Source organism: Lathyrus oleraceus, chromosome 6 (genome assembly GCF_024323335.1).
Source record: "Lathyrus oleraceus cultivar Zhongwan6 chromosome 6, CAAS_Psat_ZW6_1.0, whole genome shotgun sequence".
Lineage (NCBI taxonomy): Eukaryota > Viridiplantae > Streptophyta > Magnoliopsida > Fabales > Fabaceae > Lathyrus > Lathyrus oleraceus.
The window spans coordinates 454973681-454987512 of NC_066584.1; positions in this window are offsets into that span (position 1 = coordinate 454973681).

Here is a 13832-nt window from a genome sequence, read left to right on the forward strand (position 1 = left end):
GAGAAAGATCTTCAACTTTCATGTTCACCAAAAATCCATTTGAAGCTTCTTTGATGTTGAAAAGTCAAGTTGAATGTGGACCAAAAACTTGCCATTTTTGGAAACTTTCAATTACAGGTCACTTTCCATTTTTGGAAACTTTTGCCCTGACTTCAAAATCTTCAAGATAGATGTTTGTAATGACAAATGAACTTCTTTTGAACATGATTGAAGTGTTGAAACTCATTTCCCCACCTTATGGCCCTCAGCTCTTGCACAATTGATTGTATAGGTCCTCAGATGACCTTGACATGCCCTGATCAGCTTGAGCCTCAACCACTTGGGGAATTGGCTCAGAAATGAAACCCTAGCTCATATAAGCTTCTCCACATAACCATGTGATCTTCATCATCAACAAATACCTCATTTCCTGAATAAACCCTGGTTGAAAGAATAACATTGATTAGGGTTGACCAGAGGTCAAAACCCTAATCCAAAGGAACTGAGCATGAACAATGAAGCCCTTGAGGATGACATAACCATGATGATGGTGACATATCCTTTCCAATAAGATAACTCTCAAGACCATTGAAGAACCAAGAAAACCCTAATTCAAGCACAAACCCTCAGAAGGTCGATGATCAATTTAAAGAAACCCTCAGGCTTGAATCTCTTAACCTCTCTATCTTCTGGAAAAGACTTTGGAGGATGATCCTCTTATGTTAACATGATATGCAATATGCAAATGCCTAATGTCCTAAAACATGAAATGCAATATGCTAAGCTAGTCCCAAGAAGAGGAGGGTAAATTTTGAGGTGTTACAGTTAGCACTGACTCCATCATGGCAGTCAGACGGGCAATCTCGTCCTTCAAGTCTTTGTTCTCTTTCTCTAGATGTTCTATAACCTTTGATTGATTGGCGCGGGTATTGTATCGATGAGTTAGCTTGGCTGATGCACAGAAGAAATACCAATAAGACATCTAGAGAAAGAGAAACCTGTTATGCAAATGATGCATGAAATGCAATGCTTGATTGTTTTTATTTTCAAGGATCTTAATATATTATTTGCAAATATATATAATAACAATTGTAACAATCTGATTGACCATAAAAAGTTTCTTTTATTTATATAATTGGAAGGATTACATTGAGTACAATTTCAGAAACCAAATGAAAATACAAGAGAAAAGGAGACTAGTCATCCTAAAGATCCCTAACCAAAATGTCAGAAGATTTAGCTGCAGGTGCGTACTTCCTTCGAATGTGTCGGATCTCGGTCTCAAAAGAAGCCTTCATCTGAGTCTTCTCGAGGACAAGCTGATCAATAATCTTCTTCCAAGCAACGGAAGGTTGAGGCATACTAGAGGAAGATGAAACCTCAGGTTTTCTCTGCCTCTTCGTCACTCGATCTTCAAGTAGCTCAATAAGTGCATCTTTGTCCTTGGACTCAAGCTGCAACTCCTCACGCTTTCTGCTCAAAGCATGGAAACGCTCTTCCCACATATCTTTCTCTTGCTTCATCTTGGTGAGCGCGTCTTCCAAATCCTCTACATCTTGGTTAGGGAGAGTTAATGGCTCAACCACAACCAAAGACATATGTCTTTCACACGCATAAGGCATCTTCAACTCCAAAGCACTCTTCTTCACCCAAAAAGTGTAAGCTTCCAAAGCTACACAATTGTACGGTCCAAGCTCGAATGTTCCTTTCCTATGCACATTATGCCAAGCATGCATAATATTCTGCTTAAAATGTTGGGGATCTTTATCCTCTTGATAGAAAAGACCTTCTAACAAAGTGTTATTAGATTTGTCTCTCAATGGGAACCCAAGTTGATGAAGAGCCAAAGCATGGTTGTAGTTAATTCCTCCTTGTGTACCAATGAGAGGCACATTGGAGAATTTATCACAACAATCAATAATCTTCATGCTACTCAATGAAGAATCATACCAAACTATATCATCATTACTGAGAGACATAAGTCTTTAAGACCATCTTAGACATTGTTTGTTCTCCATAAAAGTAGGCGTTAGAGGCAAGTGCGAAATAAACCACTTGTACAGAAGAGGAACACAACATACAATCGTTCCACCACCCTTAGAATTCCTTAGATGCAAAGAAAAGTACATATCTCCTAACAAAGTAGGCACAGGGTTCCCAATCAAGAAAATTCTAATGGCGTTAACATCAACAAAACCGTCAATGTTAGGGAACAAATCCAAACATAGATGAGCAACACCAAGATGGCTTCAAAAGCATCCATAGTACCGGTTTGAGCAAAGGTAGTAGCTTCCTTGATGAGGAACTCAGAAGTCAACCCAAACATTCCTCCTTTCTTCACCCAATGAGCTTCAATCTCAGACTTCTTCAGATGAAGAGCTTCAGCAATAAGATGAGATCTGGGAATCTCTTCCAATCCACTAAAGGGAACTTTGTTAGAAACATGTATTCCCAAGAGATGGACATACTCCTCCAACATAGGCACAAACTGATAATCAGGGAAAGTGAAGCAACGGTAGAGAGGGTCATAGATTTGAACTAACACACTCAAGATTCCTTCAACCACATCAGTACATAACATAGATAAAAGCTTCCCATGACGTTGTTTGAAGTCCAAGGGATCTAATAAAAAAGATGATAGCTTCCTTAACTCTTTCAAGTCCTGACATCTGAAACAATACTTCTTAGTGTTCCTTCGTCCACAATCCATGGTCTGAAAATATTCGCAAATAAGACCTCAGTTACTTGAAATTATTTTCGCGTGATGAATGTTATGATGCGCATGAATGCATGAACGCAACAATCACAAATAAGGGATCACATACAAGGCAATCAAACAAAGGTCAAGGGATGAATCAAGTCATTGTCAAGAACAATCATCCATTTTGGTGGATTATGGTTTACACCTTATCAACACCCAAGTTCCATTGATATTGACAAGACTTAATTGGATCAACCAAGAATCAAGGGTTTGTTGTGAGTCACGAGCATGGAGTCTGGGTAAGAATCATCCCAAAGGAGTGAACTAAGGATAAAAACCTGTATATCATGTTCTAAAAAGTTCCCAGAGTCTTAATTCTATCTGTCGGATATTATAGGTTAGGATGACTGACTCATCAACCTATAAGATTCTCAAGAGAAACTCGTCTAAGTGTAGTATCACGTAACAACTATTATCAAGTCTACACCTGAACAGTCTCTGCACTACGTCCTAAATAGGCCAAGAGGGGTTAAATGTTCTACAGTTCTCAACTTCTCGGACCCCAAATCAGATATAGTAATGCTTAACCACAAATAACTTGTGTGACATTTCTAACTCCAAAAGGGTCTCCACTGAGTATATGGGTCTCAAGCCAACTTGTTAAGGACTACTCCACACAAGTCGAACATGACTATACCATCCTCCTATCTTAATTGCATTTAAGTTTGGGTTAGAACGTATCTCACCACTCAGAGATCACCAAGCACAACAAGCAGATTATATCATACAAAAAAATATACAAATATCAAATATACAGTTATATACACACAAAAAGGTAGGTTAAACCCACTAGAGACTACTCCCCAGCAGAGTCACCACTTAATTTCTGTAGCTGTAAATTCATGACCATCAAGCTATGGATAAGCTAGACGTCAATAAAACCAGACTCACCACCGTGCTTTTATTGTTTCCAAGGGAAAAGGGAAAAGTACGAACAAAACCCAAAAGATAAGAAGTTTTCAAATGAAAACTAATAAAATGCCAGAGATTACAGGTAAGGGGATTGGTTACATAAAGGGAAGGTGTGAGCACCCAAGGTGTCCTAGGTACTCCTAGGGAGCCTTTTCTTGTGTGCATATGTGTTTTTGTATAAATGATGTTTGCAATAAATAGAATGGTGGGATGAGAAAAGAATTTATTAATTATACTTTTTTGTGTTTGACAAGACCTTCGGACTTGTGCCTACGTACCAACATAAAAATGAGGGATCAAAACCTCGTAGTTCGTGGTATCAATTTCAAAGTGAGTGCATCGCTTTTAACAAAAATTTAGGTTTGACAAAGGCACAAAAGGCCTAAAAAATGGTTTGAATGAGTTTTAGTTCTTTTTGGCTTTTGAAATTTTAAGTCAAGTATAGTTAAGTTCATTTACTAGTTTGATTAAGAAAAAAGTTTAAAAATGCTATGGCATAAGGCCAAAATTTCTAATTTGCAAAATGGTCTAAGTTTAGAAAACAAACACAAGTAAAGAAGATTTTAAAAGGAAGGAGATATTTGAAATTATAGAAATGGGGAGGAGATGAAGAGACTAATCCTAAGCACAAATTCAAAAGTTGAGAGTTGAAAAGATCTGACCAATGGGCTGCAATCCAATAGACAAGAATGTCATATAGAAATCCAAATTTTCCTTGGACTTTAGAATCAAGCAAAATCAATACACAAATAGCAAGATGAAGAGCAAAGCATTAAATAAAGATAGCCACATCCAAGCTTAGCAACTCCATGATCTTCTTCAAAATTTCCCATGTATCAGATGACTTCAAAGATGGCATGAGACACAAGTTCAAAATAACAACTTCACAATGATCCTGTTGCAGATAAACTCAAATGGATCTTCAATATTGTATCAGATGAATGTTCACTTCACATGCACTTGGTTTCATGAAAGTTGGCATTGCTCAAGTCCTTTGCATAGGGAATGTTGCCTAAATTCTAAGTCCAATAATCTCAGATCAAACCAACAGTCCACACAAGATGTTTTTTTTAGGGTTTTTGTTCTTATTATGTACATTAAGGTCAAAAGACCAAACAAACAAACAAGTATATACAAACACAATGTATCACAAAATATGGCCTAAGTGGGTAAAGTGAAAATAACATTAAAGTAAACAAATTGAATGGTATGAATAATGGCAAATGAATTAAAAGCTTAAAAATTAAAGTGCATAAAAGCAAATGACTTGAAATTAAATGTTAGTTGTTAGTTGATTAGAAGTTAGTATTGCTTTTGCTTTATTTTGTTTAAGTCATTCTTTGGAGAACACTCAACCCACTTATCACAAGCATGGATCCTTGAACCAAGACATCTTCCAAAGGAAGGAAAAAAGACCAAGTTTCCACACAATACCATGAAAGAGGGGAGACTTACAATCTCACTAACTAGAATGCTATGCCCTTTGTGTCACAAATTTAGCGCTATGTTAAGTAATCGTAATTGGACTTATGTAGAAGTCACAACTATTTGAGATCGGGCAATAGAATTTTGGTGTTAATGCATGTTAGAGGCATAGTATAATGAACTATGCTCATGAAACATACCACACACAAAAAGAATATGCAAAATGGGGGATCTAATCTCATCCATACTCATGTTGATTTTGCAATCAACTAGCCTTAGGATATAGAGATGTCATAGGTCCATGACATGAATGAATGAAGAAGGGGAATAAGATGAAGAGGGAGGGGGAATGGATTCAACACAAATTGGTCAAAGGAGGACTTTTACCAAATTAAGATCATTCATTTATTTTGGGAGATGGAATGTACATTCCACCAATCCCCTAAATCCAATGATCTTAACCTAACAAAGTGAAATCGACCTTGACCAAGGCCCAACAACATAAGTCAAACTCACCAAGTCAATTAAAATGGCTCTACACAATTAATTTGGCATTTAAATAATTAAAAATAATAAAAATATGCATTAAATTAAATTATGGTTGATCAATTTTCTAAAACCTCATCAAAACACCAAAGAAATGGCCATGAGATTTATCATAGGTCAAACAAGGTCAAAGGACCTTGGAGAAAAAATTTCATAATTTTTGGAAACTTGAAAGTATTTTTAAACAATTAAAAAAATATGCACAAAAACAATTAAATCATGAAAAATATTAATAATGATCCAAAAAATAATTTTAATTCAGAAAATAAAAGAGGATTTTATTTAAATTTTTTTGGTGAAACTCTCATATTTTTTGGATCAATATTAAAATTAATATGAATGAATGAAAATAGCACAATTAAAATGAAATTCAAATAATTAGAAGAAAAAAAAGTGGACCACTTGATCTCCCTCATTAATTGAGGGGGCAAATTAAGTCGATCCAAACACGCGTTTCACTATTCACTTGAGTCAGCGCGCCACCCCAACGGTATTCAAAACCAACGCTCGTGATTAAAACAAAATAAAGTGATCATGTGGCTCTGAACCACTCCAGATCATCACCGGAGCAAAACGTCGACCATCTTCTCAGGTGACCCTGGCCGGACTGGTTCACTCATCACCATCACAAAAATAAAAAAGAAGGACATGATTTCAAAATAAAAATGGCATCGATCACAAATCTGACCTCAATTCATCCTAACTCCAAGTATATTGAGAGATACATGGAGTTGAAATTTGAGGTACATGATCTGAGTTGCTTCGATTTGACCTCAAAGCAACTCAATCTTCTTGCCTATATTGGTAGGTGTTAGGGACCAATTATCACTACTTTTCATATATTTTTATTGGTCCCTTTTACCATTTTCTTATTGAATTACACACTTTTATTCTCACAATTTAGTAAATATGCAATTAAGTTTAATTTGATTATGTTTTGAGTAGATATTTCACGTATTTGTTAGTTTTGTAGAAATTATGAACAAGAGAGCATTGGATTGCATGAGCATAATTTGGAAGGAGTTTGAATGGCATTTTGGAAGCATTTAAAGAACAAAGCTTGGAAGAAATTGTTTAAAGGAAGCTTGCAAGGCAAGAAAGCTGAATTTCCTTCAGTTCGCGCTGTGACCCTTGTTGGCGCTGTGAACCTTGCGAAGACAGCAAGCTTGTTATTTGGTTTGGGCCACTTTGTATGTTTTGAACCCAACTTAAGTGTGATAGTTTTAGATCATTTTTAGAGTACTTTTCTATTTTAGACCAAAATGAGACATTTTAGGAAAGGATGAACTCTTTAAACATACAATGGGAGAAAAGGAAAGATTATCATTCACAAGTTGGAGAAGAAAAACAGAGGTTATTTTTGTATTTCATTTTGCTGTCAAATATGATGATGAGGAGCTAAACCCCACTTTGTCAAGATTGAAGGTAGTAGTTATTCCTTATTGTTTATGTATTCCTATTGACTCTTGTATGTGACAAAAGATTATTGTTGTAATGATTGATATTTTTGCCCTATTTTGAATATTCAGATTTGAGTTATTGTTGAGAAAGATTATTCAAATCTTGATTTAAAATATGCTTTCAAGTAGTAAATAAGTTGTAGAAATAGATTTATACACTACTCTTCTTTTGTATCAAATATTAAAGATTGGTATATTAATAGTTAGGTGGAGAATTTGTCTAACGATTAATATAGTGATTATCACAATCTCATTTAGAAAGAAATGTTATTGAAAGGATACTTGAATATAATCAATAATTTTGAGTCCATATAGTTGTCATTAAGGGAATATAAGAAATTTGGATAGTGAACTCCAATCTTGCCAAGCCTTTTATATTTTATTTTTAAACTAATTTCGTTGTCTTAATGTCATTTTACTCAAGAGATAACTATTCAATCAAAACAACTTGGTTACATTTCAAACTTATAACAATTGGAATTATAGAACGGTGGTAATATCAACCAATCTCTGTGGATACGATATAAAAATATTTGCCGGAAATATACTTTTCAACAATGAGTCTCAAGCCAACTTGTTAAGGATTACTTCACACAAGTCGAACATGACTATACCACCCTCTTTATCTTAATTGCACTCAAGTTCGGGTTAGAACTTATCTCACCACTCAGAGATCATCAAGCATAACAAGCAGATTATATCACACAAACAAATATACAAACATCAAATATACAATTATATTCACATAAAAAATTAGGCTAAACCCACTAGAGACTACTCATCAACAAGGTCGCCACTTAATTTCTGTAGCGGTAAATTCATGACCATTAAGCTATGGATAAACTTAACATCAATAAAACCAGAGTCGCCACCGCGCTTTTATTATTTCCAAGGGAAAAGGGAAAAGTACGAACAAAACCCAAAGATAAGAAGTTTTCAAATCAAAACTAATAAAATGTCAGAGATTACAGGTAAGGGGGTTGGTTACACAGAGGGAAGGTGTTAGCACCCAAAGTGTCCTAGGTACTCCTAGGGAGCCCTTTTTTATGTGTGTATGTGTGTTTGGTATAAAATATGTTTGTAATAAATAGAGTGTGGGGATGAGAAAAGAATTCATTAATTATATTTTCGTGTTTGACAAGACCTTCGGACTTGTACCTACGTACTAACATAAAAATGAGGGATCAAAACCTTGTAGTTCGTGGTAACAATTTCAAAGTGAGTGAGTTGCTTTTAACAAAAGTTTAAGTTTGAAAGCGGCACAAAGGGCCTAAAAGAGTTTAGATGAGTGTTACTTCTTTTTGTCTTTTGAAATTTTAAGTCAAGTATGGTTAAGTTCATTTACAAGTTTGATTAAGAAAAAGAGTTTGAAAGTGCAATGACATAAGGCAAAAGTTTCTAATTTGCAAACAAGTCATAGTTTAGAAATCACAAGCAAAGAAGATTTTGAAAAGGGGGAGAGATTTGAAATTTAAGAAGTGGGAGGAGATGAAAAGACTAATCCTAAGCAAAAATTAAAAGTTAAGAGTTAAAAAGATCTAACCAATGGAATGCAATCCAATAGACAAGAATGCCATATAGAAACCCAATTTTCCCTAGGACTTTAGAATCAAGCAATATCAATACACACAATAGCAAGGTGAGGAGAAAGGCATCAAATAAATATAGCCACATCCAAGCTTAGCAACTCCATGATCCTCTTCATAAGCTTCCCCATGTATCAGATGGCATACTCCTTGAATGGATCAGAATAAGGCAATGGACACAAGTTCAAAGTAACATTTGCATCAAGACCATGTAGCAGATGAACTCAAGAGGGATCTCAATACTTGCATCAGATGAAAGTTCAATTCCCAATGACTGGCTTCAGAATAGTTGGCATTTGCCAAGTCCTTTTGCATGGGGAATGTTGCCTAATTCTGAATCCAATGTCTCAGATCAAATCCAACATTCCACACAAATCTTTTTTTAGGTTTTTTGTTGTTATTATGTACATTAAGGTCAAAAAGACCACAAACACAAACAAAATACACAAACAAGCATATACAATCACAAGATATGTGTCATACCCCAAAAATTACCCATCATTTTTCCTAAAAAAAAAAAAAAAAAAAAAAAAAAAAAAAAAAAAACAAAAAAAAAAACGAAAAAAAAAAACGAAAAAAAAAAAAAAAAAAAAATTTTAATTAATTAATTAATTAATTAATTAAATAATTAAAATAAATAAATAAATAAAATATAACAAATTATTTTGGACTTGGGTCTCCCTCATTCCAAGCCCATTACCCACGAAATTAGTCTATAAATACTGAAGTTTCAGTAGGGGAGTTACACTTGGAGTTAGACTGGGATTTACACTGGGAGATTCACTGGAGAAAGAAGGAAGAGAAGCAAAACACTCTGAGGTTTCCTTGGAACAAAACCTTGAGGAAAAAGAAAGAGAGAGAACAGAGAAGGACGGATAGAAACTTTGGCATAGGAACCCTGCCTACCCGGAGAATTCAGAGTAAAGAAACCCTGAAGGCAGCCCATCTGCACCGAAGCCATCGCCGTCCAATTCCCGCTGCCTAACTTATTCCGATACTACAAGTGGTCAATCCCTTCAACCTTGAATTGGCAAACAGGTTTTGCGTATCTCTATTGTTTATACTTTCAATTGGCCATATCTACATATATAATGCATCATGATTAAATGTTGATATATAATTTGCTTTCGTATGGGAATTTAAATATGCCTGAATACCCTGAATGTTTGACCATGTTATTCCTGTGATAAAATGCCATAAAATTCAAAGTTCCCAACATGGGGCTGTTTTCAAATTCAAAATCCGTGGCCTTCGCTAGGCGAGGCAGAGGCGAACGAGACAGTACCTGATTCTTCTAGTCTGTTTTTTTTATGTTTTTATCATAGCCATGCATTATTTATCCTATCCTATTTATTATTGTGATATTTCTCCGGTGTAATCTTCGATTGCACCCTGATTTGGTGTTCTGACATGTTTCTTTTTTTTGAGTTTCGTAAAGGTTCACATATCCCAGGAAAAGGTTATTGGCTAGGTATTCCACTTTAGTTGTGGGATACCCTTGTGGAGTTTCACCCTAAATTAATTTTTAATGTATTAATTTCTAATGTATTAATTTTTTTTAATATATTATTTTTAATAATTTTAATGTGGAGTTTCATCCTAATTATATAATTAATTGTAAAACTTTGTCTTTGAATAAGTGATCTTGGACCTCTCTTTGTTGCCTTACGATTACGATATTACGGTCATGTCCCGCGAACGTGGGGATACCCTTAGCAAAGACCCTTCGGTTAAATCATCATAAAATAAATTATAGTCCCTCGGATGTTGCCTTCGAATATACAACTTTGTCCCTCGATGACCCTCCGATGTTGCCTACGGTTAAAAGATGATAGTCCCTTCGAATGCTAAGGTATCCTCGTAACTGTTGCCTTCAATGACCAATCGATGACCCTACGATGACCCTTTTACATCCAAAGGATAAAACTACTTATTTCTCAATAATAAGGACAGTTTTACCCTCATAAGGATAGGAAATACTCATAAAGACCTTGGGTCGGTATAACTCTTAATTGCTGGCTCACAACCTAAAACATTTTTTCACACCTCACACCTTTCAAAATACCTTCAGAAAATCACCACTTGGTATACATTCATACTAGAATCATTACCGAGTTATATTTTTCTAAACAATTTTCAAAACTAAACGAGATAATCACTTTGTATACATTCATACAAGAATCATTACAAAGTTAAATTCTCTTTTCAAAACAATTTTTCTAAACAATTCACAAACACTTTTTTTTAGACAAAAATAATATAAGTGATCGAGCAATTAAGAGCCCATGGATAACCATGGATACAAAGGGTGCTAACACCTTCCCTTTGTATAATGTACCTCCCGAACCCAAAATCTAAATTAAGGTTTTTCCTGTTCTTTTCCACCTTTCCTTATTGGATAAAAGAAAAGTCGGTGGCGACTCTTGCTAACCGCGACATTGCGATTAAAACCACAAAAAAGTCCAGTTCACCGTATGACAGAACTGGCGACTCTGCTGGGGAGCCTAAATATTTAAAAAGAGAGGTTACCTTAAAAACAAGATCACTTATTCAATTTGTCTGATTTATTTTTAAGGGATTGCTTGGGTATGTTATGCTTGAGTGAAAGATCCTACACCCGGATCTAGTGTACCTTAGGTAAGTAGCAAGAGATCATCGCGACTGTCCGGCGTATACTGGAATGGTCAAAATGATGGCTACGGTTAATGTGGCACTTTGGATGTCCTGATGTTCCTCATGTTAGTTGAGGAAATATTTGGCATTCGCGTGGTGTCATAAAAGCATTAACCAGACCTTTAGAACCCTAATTGACTCATCCTGGCCATTAGAAAGTAGTGAGATAACTGGCTTCGGTTCCGACTGGAGTTGGTTGAGACTCGATACTACACTCTTTGAGATTGGACTTTAGGGAAGCTTCGGTCAACCACTTGGTGTTGCACTGAAGTGGACTTAAGGAAAGGTCAATGATTTGAGATCCTTCTAGAACCCGGTTACTATTCTAAGACAGGTTGAACCAACCAAACTTCAGTGGGGAGGGTATTTACCTATGGAACTCACGCAAGCCTTAAAACCTAGGAATGATTGTTGTGTGACTTGCTTGTGCTTGTTATTTATCTAACAACATGACATCATAACAACATAACATCATAACATCATGGCATTGTACTAACCATTTCAAGGATTTAGGGATTTAACTCTGCTAAGAAAAAAAAACAAAAAAAACAAAAGCAAAAACAAAAGAGAAAAGAAAAAAAAAGCTCTTTTTGTTAGTTTATGCAAAGTTAAATCCCGAAAGTCCTTGAAAACATTTCATACATTGCATTGCATCGCATAACAGGTATTCTAAAGGATCAGTGTTCTCACGATTTTCCTATCAAACAGATTCCAGCAGATTCAAACAGATTGAACAATGGCTCTCGAACAAACTGTCAAAGATCTCCAGGCCCAGAATGCTCAATTCCAGGAAATGATGCTGAGCTTATCTAAGGGGCAGGAAGAACTGAAAGCTCTTTTGATGGAGAAGAAGAAGGACCAGAAACCTGTGGGTTACATCAACCCGGGGAGAAGGCTTAAGGGACAGGTTACAGGAGTCAAGATTAGAATTCCGAAGGATTCAGAAGAAGAGACCGAGAATGATTCGGAAGATGAGAATCCTAATCTCGTCAATTCTGAGGACGACGATGAAGATTATGAACATGAACAATACTCTCCGAAGGATGATAAGTACAAGTTGCTGGAAGAACGTATGCTAGCTATGGAGGGGCAGAAAGTGCCCGGTCTGGATTTCGAAAACTTGGGTCTGGTCTCTGATGTGGTCATTCCCCGAAAATTCAAGGTTCCCATTTTCACTAAGTATGATGGTGCCTCTTATGCATCTAAGGGCTTATGTGAGAAAGATTCAGCCGCACACTACTGATAAGAAACTGTGGATCCATTTCTTCCAAGAGAGTCTGTCTGGCACACAGTTAGAGTGGTATTATCAGCTTGAGAGCTCTAACATCCGCACATGGACTGATTTAGCAACAGCTTTCTACAAGCACTACCAGTATAATTCTGAGTTAGCGCCTACTCGGCTACAGCTACAAAATATGACTATGGGCTCTAAAGAAAGTTTCAAAGAATATGCTCAAAAGTGGAGAGATTTGGCTGGCAGAGTCAAACCCCCTATGACTGATCGAGAGTTAGTGGACATGTTCATGGGTACACTGACTGGCCCATTCTACAGCCATCTACTGGGAAGTTCCTCGTCAGGTTTCACTGAACTTATCTTGACAGGTGAACGGGTTGAAAGCGGCATTCGAAGTGGAAAGATACAGGCAGCTACTTCTGCAAGCACCAAAAAGTCCTATCAGGGAAAGAATGAATCAAATGCTGTGTACAGTGAGAGGAAGCATAACAAGAAGAATCGTGACCATACTATTGGGGCAGTTACAATTGCCGCACCGCCATCTCAGAACTTCCAACACAGACAAGACAGGTCGAGAAGACAGTTTACCAAGATCAATATGACTTTAACCCAAGCACTGCAGAGTATGTTAAAGGCCAATTTGATTACCCTCAGAGGCCCTCCTGCAAATCCCAACACTACTTCTCCTCGTTATAATCCCAACGCCAGGTGTGCCTATCACTCTGATAGCCCCGGGCATGATACGAATGATTGCTGGTTGTTGAAGAACAAGATTCAGGATATGATCGACGCTGGAGAAATTGAATTTGATCCTCCGGCGACCCCCAATGTCATCACAGCACCTATGCCTAATCATGACCAGAATGTTAATGTTGTGGACGACAATTCTCACGTTACTGACGTTGCTGATTTAGCATCTCCTCTCCTGATCGTTAAGAAGAATTTATTGCAAGCTGGTTTATTTCCAGGTTGTGCTGAAGATTGCGATCTCTGTGTACTCCGACCCAATGATTGTTTGAAGTTGAAGAACGGCATTCAACGGCTGATGGATGATCGTACAATTCTATTTGAAAGGGTTCCTAAGGTGGACAACTCTATTGAAGAGGTATCTGTGATTGCTAGGTCCAAAGCTCCGGTGAAGATTACCGCTACTAGAGTGCCTGTGAAGATTACCGCTGAGCCCAAAGTGGCTCCCCTGATTATTACCGCACCTGGCCCCGTGCCATATTCCTCCAGCAAAGCTATTCCGTGGAACT